Source organism: Topomyia yanbarensis, chromosome 2 (assembly GCF_030247195.1).
Source record: "Topomyia yanbarensis strain Yona2022 chromosome 2, ASM3024719v1, whole genome shotgun sequence".
Taxonomy (NCBI): Eukaryota; Metazoa; Arthropoda; class Insecta; order Diptera; family Culicidae; genus Topomyia; species Topomyia yanbarensis.
The window spans coordinates 46165674-46185075 of record NC_080671.1 but is presented as its reverse complement, the minus strand read 5'-3'; positions in this window follow the sequence as shown (position 1 = coordinate 46185075).

Genomic DNA, 19402 nt, shown 5'->3' with positions numbered 1-19402 from the left:
CACCAACGTTTTGGTAGAATAGTAGCAACTTGTCCCGTCATTGTCCAAGGCTGGAAATCGAAGAGTTTTGAGGCAAAAAAGAGCTCACAGATGCTTCATACTTGCCTGCTGTAGGTTTGCGGAAGACCCCTCGTCCCAACTCCACCACAGGACCGGGACGGCTGCTGGTCGCTGGCTGGAAGGGCTCGACTGTGATGGGGGGGACTAAGGGCTTCCTCAGGACTGGTGGCAAGTGTGCGTCCCGGTGACCGGGAAAACGGGAAACCGAGGGTTGTACTCTAACACCGACATCTAACAAGAAGGATTGTGACGGCTTGTGACGTTACAATGCCACGAAAACTGGAACCATGCAGTAAACGGCCTGCAGCTTGCTGGTTAAATGAGTAGCTCAGTATGCTACAAGCTGCTTGTTTTAGAGCCAGAAGGCCGGGTCAGAGAGCAAGATCGGAGATGAGAGAGGAACGCAAGCGACGTTTCGAGAAGGTAGGAAAAAAGAGTTTTAAAAGGGGAGATCAAGCTTAGCAAGCCAGTTTGCCGTAAGTAGTTGTGCTGAGAATAGGGTTCGCAGCACCGACCCTTTTTGGCGAGAACCGGTACTACGGTACTGAAGGCCTCGGTACCGGTAGTACCGGTAAAGTACCGGTACTCGAATATTTTTTTAAAAAATTCGAAAAAAGCGTCAAACTGAAATTGAATGCTCAAACTGATGATCTTATTCTTAGATGATTGATTTGTGCTGATCAAAAAATATGTTTATTGTTTTTAATTGCTTCGGAATGGCAAGATTTATTTCACAGAAGATATTTTTCGTATAGGGCACCTCCTTTTAAGCTAAGTGGTGCGACTTTCGTCCATTTGAACAGATGGTAAATGTATGAAACCCTATTAACAACAGTAAATCAAAGCGAGAATGGCAGTAAATTCGAGCAGATTAATCGCATTTCCTCTCTTTCTTTTCTGAAAATTGGTTCCGACCTTTATGTCGTTTACCTACTATTCTCAAATCATATCAAGGCTCCTTGCTTTCCTGTAAACTATGGAGTTTTGCTGAATTTTCCGATCACCAATAATTAGAAATCGCCCCATTTGAAGCTGTTCACCAAGTCTAAAACTGTTAGCTACTAAATCGCTGTTCGTTCTTTTATAGATAAAGGTTTATAAGCAAACCAAATACAGACATGACTTAGACCATAGTATTATTACGCGCCACCCAGCGAATAATGTAAACCAATTAGAATGTAGCTAATAAAACTTTAACTTCTAGAATTATTATGATGATGGCCCCACCTCATTCCCACACAAAGGTGTTATCTCAACGATTTATCTAGAAGGCAAATTAATGTAATTTAACTTTATCTTGCAGACCGATACTTTGAAACAGATCCCCCTGCAGAGTTAACATATTTGTCATAAATAATTGTATAGTACCGAAAATACCGGTACTGGCTTTTGTTCAGTACCAGTATTACGGTACCAAAAATGGGTCGGTATTCCCGGGATTTTCGGTACCGGTATTACCGGTACCACAACCCTAGCTGAGAAGTAGACGCCAATTCCTGGGGTACGCGTACTGAGTCGTCCTGAAGAAGATGAGGGCCCGTCGATACCAGTTAAACTACGCTCGGGTAAGCTAAATTGTTTTCAGAGACCCGGAAAGAGAATCGATCTAAACCCCAAGCTACTAGTTGTCGTGAATTTTAGAAGTTCGATGCGAGCCCTCCATAAAAATGGCTTCCTTTCGTGGCAAATGTAATCAAGTGTCTGAAGCACGATTAAAATTGTTCGCTCATCGATCCGTACATATTGACCAGCCTTCCACACATACATGGGTACGTCACTACCGATTCAAGCTTCGGGCGCTTGCAGTTGTTCCCACTCATTCGTGTTCTCTCGCTCGATCAACTGCGATGCAGCACCCGTAGGTACGAAATTGGTTGGACTACAGATTCGAAGCAAGCTGCGGACATCTTCGTGCTCGTTCGCTTTATTTTATTCTTGTTACCAACACCTACCTACCTATATAGCCAGGTAGAAAAGTGAGCGACAAAATATTCGGCATATAGGGAAACCATTAATACAGAAACTTTGAACGTATTAGTTTCTATTCGCTTATCCATTCACTTCTTCGTATGGTCAGTTAACAGAGAGATTTATTCAATAATTGAATATAGCCAGAGGACAAATACAAACACAGAAGAGATACGCAATGCCGATATTCACCAAGCATGAAATTTAATAAAATCTCACGAACACTTATCGTTTTTTGGGTACGACTAATATATCTAGGCTTATTCCCCACACTAGTCAGACCAATGGCAGCCGGCGGGGCGGGCGCGAAAGGACTTTTTGGGGTCCTCGAGTCCCAGGGTCGTTAAAGAGGTGTAGGGAAGGCGTTCGGACTTTGTTAATAACGAGATTCGGGGACTAGTTTTACACGTTCTATTACTCACTCAAACACAAGATGACGATGACTTTATTAGTTGATGGTTGAGTACGGTGGTGAAACGGGTCGATTGGGGCGGAGCGACAGCGGAACGGGTCCAGACGGCTAGAGATTGAGTGGCTTTGGTCCTTGTAGCGATGGCCACTTGTTGACCTTCACCGTATCACGCGGCGGGGCGATACGAGATCCTACGCTGGGTAGCGGATGGTTACTTCAAGGTCTTGCGAATCACGAGCACGAGGCGAACAAGTTTCTCCAGAGGCACAAATACCGGGTATGTTGAGGAATCTCTGCTCAATCTATCGCTGTCCGCAGACCACCTCGTCCTTGGCGATTAGCAGATGGAAGTTGTGGCGGATTTCACCGCCGGGATCTGCGACGACGCTCTCCTTCTCGTATTAGCCGTTCTGACACAAGGCACGATTACGGCGAGAAGTCTCTTTGTTCAGTCTTGACTGAACTCCACGTTTATCAGTGAAGTGACCGGGGCAATCAGCCTATCTAGCTGTCCTTAATAGGCACTTAGCGAAAAAAAAACATTTACTTGGTTGATAAAACGATGCGTTCACTTCCACGGTCTAGATACAAGAGAGCACCCTCCCGTTTTCTTGGCTCCAACTAGGCTTTCGATCCTCTCCTTTCAGTCCTGTTCCCCTACCCGAGCAAATACTCATGGGTTCAAACACCACATAGCCCCTTGAAAAGACCTTAAACATGGTCCTTGCCAAAATTCACAACCATCAAGACACTATAAAATGGTCTCAGTAACCCATAAATATACCAACATATGGTATTTTATATGGGATCTGCCGGATCATGGTGATGGTGTTTTCATGTGTTGAACCCATTTCAAACACCCATGTCAAACCCCATGAGCATGGGGGTATTAAAGGTTTTTCGTTTGCTCGGGTATCCAGCATCCGGTCCACTCGTCTAATTTTCCTCTCATCTCATTTTCTCACTCCCTAAAAGCAACCTGTTGGGTTTTTTTAATGCTTCCCACTGGTTTGCATCGCCGTAAGCAAATAGAGTTCAAAAAACCTAATTCCTACTCCCGCGCATGCCAAAGCGTTGAAAATTGCGATAATTTTGGGAAATTGTAACACTTCATGGTTACAGGTATCTTCAAGAAGCACGATCCGACTACCTGGTCACCGACACCGTACGGCAAAGAAAAAGGATCAAGCACAGCCGAGTGGCAAGCGACTAACGACGATCTCAAAGAAGCGTCAATGCGACTAAAATCAAAGAAAGCCCCCGGTCCGGATGAAATACCAAACGCGGCGCTGAGAGCTGCGATCCTGGTATATGCGGACATGCTCAGGATGCTACAGTAGAAGTATTTAGATGATGGACATTTCCCCCGAAATGTGAAAGGTACAGAAGCTGGTGTTGCTGTTAAAGTCAGGGAAGTCACCGGGCCATCGAGCCTCGTGTAGGCCAATGCCGCAGAGCTGCACAGAAGAATGAGCCAGATCCTGAAGCGCTACTTCCAGAGTAGAGGACTGCTGTACGAGACGAACGAAGGGCAGAAGTCAATGCGAATCGCAGCGGGCGTTCATCAGGGCTCATCTCTCGGTCCAACTCTTTGGAACGGGATTTACGATGGGGTATTAACACTGCGGCTGCCCGGGAAAGTGGAAATCGTGGGTCTCGCGAAAGACGTATCACTAACGGTGATGAGTAAGACATTTGGAGAAGTGGTGACGGTTACAATAGACGCGATCGAGAGCTGGATGAACGGGGTCAAGCTGCAAATAGCCCGCCACAAGACGGATGTGTTGTTGGTCAGCAGCAAGGCGGTTCAGCGGATACAGATCATCGTCGAAAGGCACCGTTGCAGCGAAGTGTGCACTGATTCAATTGGGAGTGATAATCGACGACCGGTTGAGCTTTAACAACCACGTCGGGTACACCTGCAAATGCCGGTATGTTTCCTAATGCTTCGTCATCAATACTGCTATATGGGGTACCTGTCTGGGGTGCGGCGCTGAAAACAAAGCGGAACCGCGAAAAGCTGAACAGCACTTTCCTGCTGGTGGTCATACGAGTTGCGATTGCGAATAGAATAATATCTTCAGAGGCAAAAAATGATCCCCATCTGTATCACCCAAGCGGAGGATATCAAGTGCTACATTCAATGAAACGCAAGAAACGTGAAAAAGGTGATGAGAATCGAATCGATGGTGACTTGGCAGCAAGAATGAGACAATACGGAGAAAGGATAGTGGACGCACCGGCTCATCTCAAACCTGTCGACGTGGGTCAATAGAAAGCACGGAGAGATGACCTTCAACCTGAAACAGCTTCGGTCGGGCCACGGCTGCTTCATCGGTTCGGGTACGCAACATCACCATTGTGCCCGGAGTGTAAGAACGTAGAGGAGACACCCGGATAATGTAGCCTACATAATGACAAACGAGGTTTCGGAGGAAAAGTTCTCAAATTTAAAATAATCGGGTTCGAGTTTTCCTTTTAATTTTAAATCGCATCTTTTAAATTCTTGGGTTAGGATCCTATAATATTTATTGTCGTGGTTTCGGTTAAAGATCTTTAATTTTAAAATTTTTGGTTTCGGGTCAAGTTAGGTTTCTAAAATTAACAGTTGATAACCAATATCAGTGCGATGTTGAGAACCCTGCCTAAAAATGCTATTGAAATAGGTGTATTTGTTCAAAAATTGAGCTGCTTCCATTCGAATAATCAGCAGTGTCTATTATCTTTACTCAACGCATTAGCTCAAATGGAAAGATAAATCAGGGTACGTTGGATTCGACTTTTCGCTTCACTCTAACGCGAGTATTTTACGTTTTACATGTCAGATTTTTTTGTACAACTTTTTGATAACAAGGCAAAGATTGAGGCGCAATCCAATCATTATAAGCCGAGTTATCAACAAAGTATTGCGATATCCTAATTAATAAGATGGATAAGGGCTCTTTTACCCTGTAGCTGTTTGAGATTTGTTTGTTCATAATACTCTGAAATTCGTTTGAATCAAAATATAATTGCCTTTGTTTATCGAGCCATTAATAATTTTGATATGCAAAAGAATAATCAATTTTCGATTCCTTTACCAGAATTTTCTGGATTTATAAGAAAACGAATGTAATCCCTTCTTTAACAACACCTTTTAACTCATAATGCAACCTGAACGATCCATGAAGTTACATCAATCAAACCTTGTTCTGGAAAACCCCGTAAATCAAGCAGATTTTATCGTATTTCACCAAGAATAAAAGAAACGATTTCCATCCTTCCAATAATTCACCTTTTCCCTTTGCACCGAAAAACCATCCAAAACAAATGACTCAACGCGGAACCACTTTGTTTTCACCCCATTTATATCAATTCGATCCCATCAGCGTGGCAAAGAGCACATATAAAACACATCTTGTCCTCACCCTTTTTCCCGGCACGGCGCTCCATTTTCCACATCTCTTTCTCCGACTCAGAATTAACAGTTATTGCTCTATTTAGAAATGTGCGGCGTCGTTTTTCTCTGAACAAGCCAATGAGCGAACTCATCTCCCCCTGTTTAGGGACACCCGAAAGGCAATGGATTTAGCTTACACTGCAGAACGATGCGACCCCTCGGGACTCAACCTAGTCCGGCTGATGGCTGGAACGATGATGATGATGATGATGATGATGAGTATGATGACGTTGGTAGCAGTTTAACGGTTTTTTCCCTAAACTTATCCCAAAAATAGCACCCTTCCCTCGCCACCGTATGTAGGAAGGTACATCTGCAGGGACGGACGGCGTTGTTTGCACTGTGTGCAATATGGTTCTAAGGTGCAATATGTTTACTTGCTTTATCCCGTTCCAGCGCTACGGTTTTTCCTTCACACGACCTAGCCAGAACAGGGATCAGATAATGAAAGATTGGCTTGCATAGTACATATAGATATCGATTCGTATTGCTTCTTGGATTCATCTGGACACAGTCAACCAAAGTGTGCAGTGCGTATGCTTCAAAACGTGCATAAACTGCCACTTCAAAGGCATTTCTAAGCAATGTTAATCTCTAAATCAAGATGCCATAATGCCATAATAACTTTGAAGAGGAAAACTGGATCAACCCTGTACCTACCTAGTAAACTTTCAGAAAATCGTCGGAAGCGTGAAATTAAAAAATTTACTTAAACTAATATCAATGCAATAAAAGTAGGTCCTCTTTGTTAGTTTGAAATCTCAACTAAATTTTGGAGCCATGAAAATTTATTTGCACAACTCCATGGTAGCGCTAGGCGATGATTTGCAAAACTCTACATTTTTCCAACCCGGTAACAATGTAGGAGTTATTCGGACCTCTCCACAGGGCAATTCAGGCTGTCAACGTTTTTATTTTTTTTTTGCGATGGAAATATGTTTACCTATAAAATATTTATTAGAAAAACTACTTAACCCATTCATGCCCACGTTGTTTGTGTACAACATCGTTTTAAAGCAGCTATAACTTTTGGCTTAGGCAAGAATTGTTCCCAAAAACAAGTAAGGCTAATAAATGTGTCCATTACCTTTCATTTGAGCACCAACAGTTACAGGTATTAGCTCTAAAACTGAAGTTATTACAATTAGCCTGATTGGATTCCGATGGAGCAGTGCTGCCAGGGACAGTTAACGTTGACGACGAAAAATGAAATTTTGAAATATCTTTGTTATTTTGCAATATTATTGAAAACTGATAAAACCTATCAATTTATACTGTTTTCGACTCCATTTTCCACATAATTGGACTATTATAAAAATTCTAGGAAAATTGTATTAAGCATTGGAAGCTAAAACTTGAGCAGCTTCTAGCACTGCGATGAAAGCATCTATCTTTATGAAAAACGGTTTTTCGTGTTTCTTGACCCCACCATTTTCAAGGAAAAATAATTTTGGACCCCTATATGCACAAGAAAAAAGTTGGGCATGAAAGGGTTAAGAAGCAAAACAACAAATTGCGTTACAATGTGGATAGTCACTGTTGTCGATATCTATTTTCATCCCAACTAAAATCATTCCATAAAATAGCAGCCTCAAGCTTTCCAAAATACTTACCTGTAATTTGTTACTTTAATCACGATTTGGCCATTTTTGACACTTTGTTTTTTGGACTTTTTTTTACATTTGTCACATTTTTTACTTTTTTTACTCTTTTTACATGTCGTACATTTTTTGCATTTTCTCTCTCTAGTCTAGTCTACACATACACAACCATGTAGGAAATGTAGACGTTTGCCTACAATTTTTCTTGTCAATATTAATGTTTGTGGTACATATGGTATGTGACACAATCATTAAAGCGGCCAGGCCAACTGTGCAGCGTACAAAATGAAGATGATTCAAAATTATGCGGCAATTAAATTAAACATTTCATGAAAAATTTAATCAACGAATCATTTTGAGTCTCTAATAAGGAAGAAACGTGGACAACCGTACCAACCGTTTCAATTTGATGGGGATTTGATAAATCGTTGGTAGTGACTGGGCTAAGAGGGTTAATGTCACTCCTTTGGTCCTGTGCTCCTGGGATGGGACAGAGGTGTTTAGTCTTCCAGTTTTCAACTGTAATAATAAACGAATTTCAGAAACAATATTAACAATTGTAACAATAAACGAATTTCAGAAACAATATTTTAGAAAATGGCAAATAAATCTGACTCACGTGTAACAAGATCATCCAGAATGTTGTCATGTACATCTCTCGTGATGGCGGCCTCGACCTTCATACACAGAATACTCACGATTTTCTGGATTCTGGTTGTAGTTGATGTTGCATTCAATCGATTCCAGTTAAGCCGACGTGCAAAACAGCACAACTTGACGACATCAATGAGTTCCACTTGGACGAATGGGTGTACCATAAAGTTGCCAATATTGCCGAGGTAGAGAACCCTCATCGAGCCAGCCATCGCTTCAAACATTTGTTTGAATGTTACTCCGGGGTGAACGGCTTCGTCGGGTGCAACAACACCTGCAACCAGGAGGTCACCGGAATGAACCAGTTCCGGGATTGCCAGTTTTGAGGGGATTTCCAGAGGTTATTATGCTTGCGGGTTGATGCCTGTGGTCGTATCTTCTCGAACTCAGTCCGCTTGGGGCACGAACTTCTAAATGCGAAATGGTTCTCTTCATCAATTACGTTGTTGAAAAATAGTGAACGAAAAACTTTTATTTTCCTCAAAAACGTCTGGTTGTCCATTTTTTGCATTTTTTACATTTTTTACAATTTTTACATTTTTTACATTTTTTATATGTTTTACATTTTTTACATTTTTTACATTTTTTACATTTTTTACATTTTTTACATTTTTTACATTTTTTACATTTTTTACATTTTTTACATTTTTTACATTTTTTACATTTTTTACATTTTTTACATTTTTTACATATTTTACATATTTTACATTTTTTACATTCTTACATTTTTTTATTTTTTACATTCTTTACATTTTTTACATATTTTACATTTTTTACATTTTTTACATTTTTACATTTTTTACATTTTTTACATTTTTTACATTTTTTACATTTTTCAATTTTACCATGTCAACATTTTTTAAATTTTATGCGAGTTATCATATTTATTATACGTTTTAGGTTTTTTTACGCGAAACGAACTAATTTGCTTGGTTAATGATTTTGAACATAATCAGTATGGGTGTGAAATATGATGAAATTGTAGAGTCTTTACGGCCAGATTGAAATCCATCTCCTCTTTTAATAATTGTTCGACTTCCCGAATGGCTGAAAGTCAACTGATTTAATCCCCAATCGAGATTAAACCGAAAACTCAATTGCAACACACTTCACCCGCAGTAGGGCTACTTTTGCTGTGCATCGACACTATTACTATTTCATACAACAATATGTAGGGCAACAATGTTTGTGGGATGGACATCGACCTAACAGTGGGTAGAATGAACTGCTTCTCTGGTATCTACAACGAAACGATTTTAATCTTCTGCTCTTGACAAGATGAGAAGATAGACCGTCTTTTGAAACTTGTTAGCAAGAAATACTGCTTGAACACATATTTTTAATTCTTTATATTTTTTTCCAATAAAACTTTACAATGTAAGCAATTCCATACAAGACTGTCTAAATTCACTTTGCAACAGTATGAACCGAAAGTTCAAAAATTCAGCGCAACATCTGCACACGCTGCAGATTTGTCGGATTTCATTTGACTATAATCCTTTAATTTCTATTGAATTTTGCAGTTTTAGAGATACGCAGTGTCCCGCTACGTGCTCCACTTTCAACTAATGATGTCACCTCTCATACACAAAAACAAGTGCCAAATGACCGGCAGCTTCCCACAGTATTTTTCCAATCATCAGCGATTAGATCACTGTCAGATCATGTTATCGTTGGGATTTTCGGCATTCCGACACCAGAAACGGAGCCTAATTGGATAATTGGTCGTGAGAATTTGGTTTTCGAAGCTTCCGATTTTTAGTTCGGCTGCCGGGAACCAGTTTGTTGGTTGGTTGGTTTCTTAAAATACACACTCTTCCTAAATCACATCGGGCTGGTTGTGCGGAACTGCCGCACCGTGAGTGGGGAGTAAAATTTTTATCACTTGTCTTGCCAGTGTGCAGTGCGGTTCGCACCTTAGAAGGACTGTGCTCTTACAGCGGACACCTTCTCCGCCGTGGCTATGAATAGCGAATTGTATAGTTGATACCCGAGTAAAATATGGAAACAGGTTCTGATAGTGCTCCCCAGATAGTTCAAATGAATAGAGAAAGATCGAAGGGAGTCCCCACCGCTGGCACCGGCACTGGCTGCTTGCTAGGCAGCTATCAATTCCCTTATATTTCGAAAGGCGTAAAGTAGCGAGCAGCAGGACCGTGGCGCATAGAATAACAACCGTGATAAATGGATTACTGGGCCGCTGCGCTGGGAGGCCGCCGGTTGCACTATCATAGACTCTCTCCAGTCAGGTTCAGCTGTGTCCAGCAGGGTGGTGGTGGCAGCTGCTGCAACTTGATACGCGCGGTCACTGGCGGGTCCGTTTCTGGCTCAAGCCTTCCCTTAAACGCTAATTAATTAAAAGCATTTTGATGTCAAGTGATTTTATTTTCACCCGTCACCCCGACTTTGCCCGCAATACTTCGAAACGTTCATCCGAATGCTGGACGGGCAAGGGTAAGGATTCGTTCGGGCGAGGGGATCGCACTGACTGAGCACCGACAAACACAGCAGCACAGCCGGAGGCAACATACACCTACCCGACAGGACTGGCAGGAGTGTGAATCTGTGGATATATGCGGAAAATGTGTAAACAAAATTATCAAAAGTGAACTGATTAATGAAGCGAATGCGCGAGAATAAGCACGGATAACAGCAAACCGGCTGGCGCAGAGCGTCCCGCTCCCATCGGAGAACGAGTGTACACACGAAAGACGAGCCAGCAGAGGCGAGATACGGTTTCAATTTATTAGTTTATTTGCTCTTGAATGCTTGGAATCTTGGATGTTGTCGTGCTTGAGTCCTGTATTGAGATTGGGTACGCCCTTCGCTCCAGAGCACCACCGCAGGTGCCTTCGGTTCTGACAGTATGCTTGGGCGAAAAATATAAATCTTTCAGGAGTGCAAGGTAATAACTGCAAATAGTGAACAAATGAACCGACCATTGGAGGTGGTCATATGCTCTACTCCAGTTACTCAGATACATTAGGTATTGGTTGAATGTAAACTTGTTTGTGTCGCACAAGTTCTATCGGAACAGAATACTTATTAGGGTAGCAAAACAATAACGAACTTATTAACAAATTTTGTGCTGATGCAGAATTGATTATTTAAACGGACTTGTTCGATATTTGGTCTTTAGCTTTACCAATAAACATTATTGCTTGCTGTTTTAGATTTCATTTCAATATCATTTCGGCGCATCGAAAAAAAATTCTGATTAAATCCCGACTGGGAGCCTACGTCCCATCCAGTAGTGGTGCAAGGTGTCCGCGTTATCCGCGCGTAACTCTGCGCTTTCTCATATCGTCCACCGGAGACAGCCGCAAATGGATCGGCTGCACCGAGCAGCTAGTGTACAAAAATAAACCAACAAAACAGCAGCAGCAGTAAACATCTCATCTACAAAATACAGCCCATGTTCGCGACTCGCGAGCCTCCGTCCAATTCTGATAAAAGAGGACACCACCAACCGCATCGAAGTACCTACATATATGTTCCAGAAATCATCGGGTCGGTGCCCGTCGCGTCGTCGTCGTCGTCGTTGAGCTGTCAGACCATTAAGGTTTGTCGCTTGCTTATGAGAGGGCTGGCAAGTCTTAATGGACAAAAAAGGGTGACTCGCGCAATGGGTCCTTCTTACGAGTGCCTACGGCGCGCAATTTATAAATCAAGTTTTGCACTTTACTTGTCCACTGATTAAAAATTATTCGAATATGTGTAATTATGCGGCATTTAATCCTCTTCGCGGCAGAACGAGACTGCGACGCCTGGTGTGTGCAACGGTTCACATGTCATTTCAGTGAGCTCCTTCATTTTAATCTCCTTTACCGTTTATTTTCCCCTTCCAGTTTCACATCCTTCCTTCTCAGGGCTGATACGCGAAAAGGGGTTGGGAAAATCGTGTTTATGAAATTAAAATAATCTTCCCAATGAAACTACTTGTACAACGGCCACTTGTTTGCTGAACTGATATTCATTCTGTTGGGTTGCTCTGCTTTTGATAGGATTGGAAAGCGTGCACTTCTCAATCGGCGGGAAAATGATGCTCACAGTTTACTCGAACAGTTTCGAGAATTCGCTAGGCAGCAGAAAGTGGCAGTTACATTTGTTGATTGTGGGTTCCAGCATTCGTCGATGATTCTGTAATGTGTACACCAAATTAGTGGGATTGTAAATGAGTTTTTCCCATTATCTTCAATGGACTTCATACTAATCATTGTGATACAAATCGAACGAAATTGCTTTTTTGAACATGCGAGCAGGGAGGATAACATACTTGTGATGTTTCACGTTCAAAGCCAAGAACCCTTCAAAGAGCATCTGTTTCTGACAAGCAACGCCTGTCGAGGGAGTGTGTACGGCAGCAAACTGCATGTGCTCTTCAGGACGATGGGATGAGATGTTGAATCGCCGTAGCACAACGATCGATGCTGCTTTTGCCGAATTTCATCCATGGCTGGCATTTTGGGTGCAATGGTTCAATGCTTATGTATCCTATTTGGTTACGGTAATAGTAATTATACATTAAAATCGAAAAAAAACATGTGCTTCTGACAGTAACGACAGTTTTGTTCAGAAACATTCTCCCAAATGTATGATAAATTCCGTGTGAAAAACATTGCTAATAATTATGCAACGCAATTCCTGTTATAAGGGAAAGCTATGAAAATTTTAGAGCCATGATTTCACATGACATATGACATATGAATTCACGTGAAATTTCACGTAAAATACCTCGTGAAATTCCACATGAAATTCCACACGGAACAATACGTGGAATGCCACGTAAAATTCCACGTTGTATTTCCATGAGAAATTCCATGTGAAATTTCATTTGAAATTCGCGCTCGAATGTTACGCAGAACTTCACGTTGAATTTCATATGGAATTGCGTAAAATTCAACATAAAATTCCACATGAAAATCCACGGAAAATTCCGCTTGATGTTCTGTGTCAAATTTTTCGTGAAATTCCACCTGAAACTATACGTGCAATTCAGCGCGAAAATCAACGAAAAATTTCACGCTGAATTTCACGTGAAATTTAACACCGCATTTCACTTGGTATAACACGTGAAATTTGAAATCAAATCTAAAGCTGACGTTCACGCGACAATTCACGTGTATTTTCACATAGAATCAAACGCAGATTTTTACGTGAAACTTAGCTTGGAATTTCACGTTGAGTTTCACTTGGAATTCCATTTGGAATTTTACTCTGAATTTCACGTGGAATATCGCATCAAATCTTGTGTGGAATTTTGTGCGTGTAATTCCACATGAAATTTCATGGGAGCTCCCACATGCAATTTCAGATAAAATACCATTTTCACATTTAAATTTTACATTGAATTGTGCGCCCAATTTCATTAAATTTTACGTAAAATTTAGCGTGAAATTTCATGTAAAACTTTACGTGAAATTCCACGTGAAATTCCGCGAAAAGATTCACGTTGATTTTGACGTAAAGATTTCATGTGAAATTTCACGCTGAGTTTCACGTGAAACCGCACGTGATGTTTCAAGTGAAATTTTACGTAGAATATCACGTGAAATTTTATGTGGAATTGCACACGAAATTTTACGCGAAGGTTCCGTGGAATTTCACGCTGAGTTTACGTAAAACTTCACTTTAAATTCGACGTAAAATTCCACGTGAAATACTACGTCAAACTCACTGTGAAATTTCAAGTTAAATTTCGCGTGGAATTTCACGTGAAACTACACACTGAACTTTACGTAAAATTCAACCTGGATCTCCACTTAAAATTCGACGTAAAATTTCACGTGAGATTCCACGTGGTATTTCAAATAAAATTTTAATTTCACGCGGAATTTCACACGAAATTTCAGTTTCACGCGGAATTTCACATGAAATTTAGCGAGAAATTTCATGTGAAATTCCACGTAAGATTCCACCCAAGGTTCCATGTGAATTGCAATTTGAAATTTCACGTGAAATTTCACATGGGATTTTAAGTAAAACTGCAAACTGGACTTCACGTAAAATTTCACATGGAATTCCGCGTGAAATCACACGTAAAAATTTAGTTGAAGTTTCACGCGAAATTTTAGATAAAATTCAAACGAAATTTTACAATCACGTGGAATTTCACATAAAATTCCACGTGGAATTCAGCGAGAAATTCCATGTAAAAGTCAACGTGAAATTACTCACGAAACTTCACGCGAAATTCCACGCAAAATTCCACGTGAAATTTAATGCGAAATTCCACGTGAAATTTAACGCGAGATTCCATGTGAAATTTTGCGTGACATTCTACGTGAAATTCCGTGGAATTTCACGTGAAATACCAAGTAAAATTACACATGAAATTCTAAGCGTTATTTTAACGTGAAAATCGGCTTGAAATTTTTTACTTTAAATTCGACGTGAAAGTTCACGTCATATTCCACAAATAATTTCACGTCGAATTTCATGCTGATTTTCACGAAAAATTTCATGTGGAATTTCTCGCAGCACCTCACGCGGAATTTCGCGTGGGATTTCAAATAGAATTCCACGTGAAATTCCACATGAAATTTAACGTGAAGTTCCGCGTAAAATTCGACGAGAAATTCCTCGTGAAATTCAACGTGAAGTTTCACTTAGAAATCGACGTAGAATTTCACGTGAATTTTCTCACTGAATTTCACGTGAAACTAAGCGCGGAGTTTTACGTTGAATTTCACGTGAATTACACATGAAATTCAACGCGAAATCTCACACAATATTTCACGTTAAATTTTATGTGGAATTTCAAGTGAAATTTCACGCGGAAGTTTACGTGTAAATTTCACGTGAAATTTCACCTGGAATTTTGCGTGAAATTTCACGCTATATTTCAGGTGAAATTTTAGGTGGATATTGAACTTTCGCGTCAAATTCGACATAAAATTTCACATGAAATTCCTCCTGAAATTCTATATTAAATTTTGCGTGAGAATTATTGAGACTTGACGCTTCTCAATAATATCAATATTACGCTACTCTTCCGCGTTCTGTTTAACAGATAACGCCCATTGATAGAATAGTTTGTCAGTGATTACCACAGCGAGTTACGAGAAGATGAACAACGGTACATTACCCTATGACAATATTATCCCTCGTTATGTTATCGACATTTGCTTCTGGATTAGTGTCGCTGATTGTTACTTTGGAGGCACAGTGTACAATCGTTGTTTCTGCACAGTTGGCACTGCCAGTAGGTTTTGAGATACAAAATTCATCAGTTATTGAGTGGTCTTTATTTTATGTTTTAGTAGCGTATGTCTAAGGCTGCTTGTTGGAGTTGATTGTAGTAGGTTGATTTTTCTTATCGGCTTCGGCGCATGGCTTTCCGTAATGGGCCATCTAGCAACATAACTGGCACGTAGGAATCTGACCTGAATAGGGGCCCAGCGATTATGTTAATGATGGCTAAAAACACAGATAGGAAGAGATAGGTTTTGTCTGGCACATACAAACGCTGTTGTGAAAGCCAATGAAAAAGATTCTTCAAGTATTACTCGCAACGGGTTCCACTTCTCCATATTCCAACATGAATTTTTAATGTGGTCTAATTTGGTGCGCGGTGCTAAGTCGTGTGAACGTATTTCGATTTCAATGCCACCGATGTAAACAGGTAGCTGCATTTTAACTTTATAATCGAACGTGTTACGTGTTGTTCTTTGCAAAAAAGCTTTTTGCCTTGGCTAAAGTTCTCAACATGACCAGTATACGATTACGAACGTGGTGTAGTGGTATGTATGATTAAGATTAAACTCCAATAATTGTTCCACCTCGCTTTTAATAACTGTTTCACCTCGTCGACTGTTGGTCTAAAATGAGCGAATCGAAATAGTGCATTGCCCTATGAATGAAAATAATAATTGGTTAAACTTTGCTATGATGATAGGCCAAAGACTAGAAAATTAGCTATTAAAATGGATATCTTGAACGGTTCTTGAGATATTCAAAAAACCAAAGACATAGTTTCGAGAAAATCGCATGTAAAGTTTTGTATATGATTGCTTACAGATGGAAATCGCTTCAGTTCAACATTTTTATCTCATTCAAAAATAGTCCGATTTGTTTGAAATTCTCAGCGTATATTTTTGGAAAATTTCGCATTAAGAAAAAAAAACGATATTTTCAAAATTTCTACTTGGCATTCACTTTGGTTTCGTGGATTTGATTAACGCGCTCAGTCCTAATTTCTTACGCGGAGCTTAGTAACAACAGCTGAAACTTTGTTTACCGTTCGCATTTCAATGACGCCGGTGGTTCAGTATTTAGCGTGGCCGCTTCTCATCCCAGTGGGTCTGGCTTTAATCCTAACCGAAGTCGGTTGCATTCTTTAAGGTGAAAAATCTGTGGTCACATCTTCCTTCGGAAGGGAAGTAAAGCCGTTGGTTGTGCTCCAAAAAACCTCTACTAAAATCTATTTAATAATAAAGGCTTGGCAAACTGAAAGTATTTGAGCTGTTAGCACACCGTAATAAAAAAGCCTGCACACGCCTATTGTGATAAGCAATATTATAACTTCACACACTAATCAGTTGCAATTAATACCAGCTACAAATTGCTGACTAGAAAAATGTAAAATTCACTAAAAAAATAATAACGAAATTCATGCCTAAAATTGCAGGAATTTTACCTATGTAGAAGACTATTTACTTTTCGTATATAAAAATCAATCTGAAAACCGACTTTTTCATCGAGTCTCATATATCATTCGCTTGTAGCATGTTAACCTTTTTCGTAATTTTTGAAATTTTTCGATCACTATGCCAAAATGTATCACATCAAGAAATATTCAGACGCTTGTGTACATTCCCGTGCATGCCATTTTAGCCTATTTCGAATAAACTTTCTAAATATATTCCATTTTACCAAGACCCAACTGCGCACGGAAATGAAATGGCTCGATGCAAATAGATTAAGACGAAAGAGATATGTATACATTCAAGCGAGAGAAATGGTAGTCGAAAGAGTAGAATTTGTAAAAATACGTACTTCGGACTACGAATGCTCGAACCACTTGACGAGGATTTACAGAACTGCAACTCGTCCATGTCGACCCTGATCGTGGAAGGGGCAGCAGCGTGAAATCTTTTTTCTAGTATCGCGGTGTGTTTTAAAAGGTTGTTTGTAAAAATGTGAGAAGTTTTCAAAGATTAAGTTTATTGTAAAAGTTTCTCTCCGTTAGGCACAGCTAGTGCGGTCAGTGAATTGTCCGGTCAAGTTTCATGCTCTTCGGGGGTGGCGCTAAAGCTACCCATTTAAAACGTCCTGAGGAGCGTTTTGGTAGACGAAAACCGTAAACGGCCGTTTGGCCCGCTACATTTTGGCGCCCAATATTTAGAGAGCAATACCTAAAAGTCCACGTTACTAGCGCTACACGCTTTTCACAGGGATGGTGGACCTAGTTATACGCAATTGAAAGGTGTAGCATCGCCAATGACTACTATTAAATTTTATGTGATTCATAGTTCTGGTTCCATTTAAACCGGAATTATCTTAAATTAATTATTGAGATGCGTCTCGAGTTCCCGTCATCAGAATCCGACACTAACTTAGTGACAGGACTAAGCTAGAGCCGGATGGACGATTGAACAAACACGCCAGAAAAGTAATTCTAATTAAGCTAATGTGAGTTAGTGGAACCGAAACTCGATTTTTTGGCTTTGCAAACCAATTCAATATGCAATATGCTATAATTATGCTTACTGGGAAGAAATTTGGTAAATACTATTCATTCTCCACTATTCAAAAAAATGCGTAAACCACATTTGCGCGTAAAAGGCACAAAACCTATAACTAAATTAGTTAGGGGTGTATGACTAGTGGTTTGCTCAGAACTACAAAAATTGTTTTCATTTTTGGAGTTAGTGTCAATTCGGCGCTGGCTTAGTCCTGCCACTAAGTTAGTGTCGGATTCTGATGACGGAGACTCGAAACGCATCCTAATTTCTAAACTAATTTCGTTATAGGTTTAGTGCTGCACAATAGTGGTTCAAACAATTTTCACCTTAGTAGAGAAAAGTTCCATGTGGATTTTAAAATGAAAATCCGCAAGAAAATCAACGCGAGATTCCGTGTGCTACGTGAAATTTAGCGACAAATTTCACGCGGAACTCCACCTAACACTTCATTTTAAATTACACCTGAAATTTCACGTAAATTTTCGCGCAAAATTTTATGTAAAATTCCAAATGGAATTTCACGTGAAATTTCGCGTGAAATTTCATGCGGAATTTGAAATGGAATTTCATGAGGAATTTAACCCAAACTTTCACGTGAAATTTCGCATGGAATTTCACGCGAAATTCCACGTGGAATTTAGCGGGAAATTCCATGTTAAATATAGCGTGAAATTTTACGTTGTATTCCACGGTCAATTTCTGGTGAAATTCCGCGTGAAATTTTACGTGAAATTCGGCGTGAAATTTTATTTTAAAGCCAGTGTAAAATTTTACGCGGAATTTCACGTGGATTTAACGCAAAATTTCACGTGGAATTTCACGTAAAATTTCACGTGGAATTTTATGTGAAATTCCAAGCAAATTTTCGCCAAATGCTCCACGTGAAATTCCTCGTACAATTCCACGGAAATTTCTTGTGAAATTCCACGTAAAACAACACGCGAAATTCCGCCGTAAATTTCAACCGGAATTTCCACGTTAAAATCTACGTAGAATATCGCGCGAAATTTCGCGCGATAAGCAGCAGGTGAAAGCAGGCGAAAAATCACATTGTTCTGGAGCAACTTATTCTAATATTTATTAGTTTTCTATTGGCGGCATTCCAGTACAGGCCAGTATATTGCAGTATTGGAATCAGCGAACGTGACAACCACAGGTGGTACTGCATTGTGCGCGAGTAGCAGTACAGTTGCCTAATCAATAATCTTAATCGGTGACGCGTGAGTAAGGTGCATGTATGTAGTAATCAGTTAAACGATTATAGTATGTTTAATTGCTATGCACGACAATTAAGACAATTGAAATTATGAACGAGATGAATGAAAGCGATTGGATTAGATTGGATCGATGATGGACATATCGAAAGAAATTATTAAAGTGCATTGGTAGCCAATCCATGCTCCACAACACCGAGTCATGTCCCTTGTCAGAATTATCTTGAGATGCACTATCCGTGGGAACCAGCCAGCCAGAGCAGTAGCACGGTGATCGTAAAAAGGGGCTTACCTGTAACACCACGGACTGCATTGACCACGTGAGAAGAAGCCGCGTGCAGTAATAATTAAAACATTTCACCGCGCAA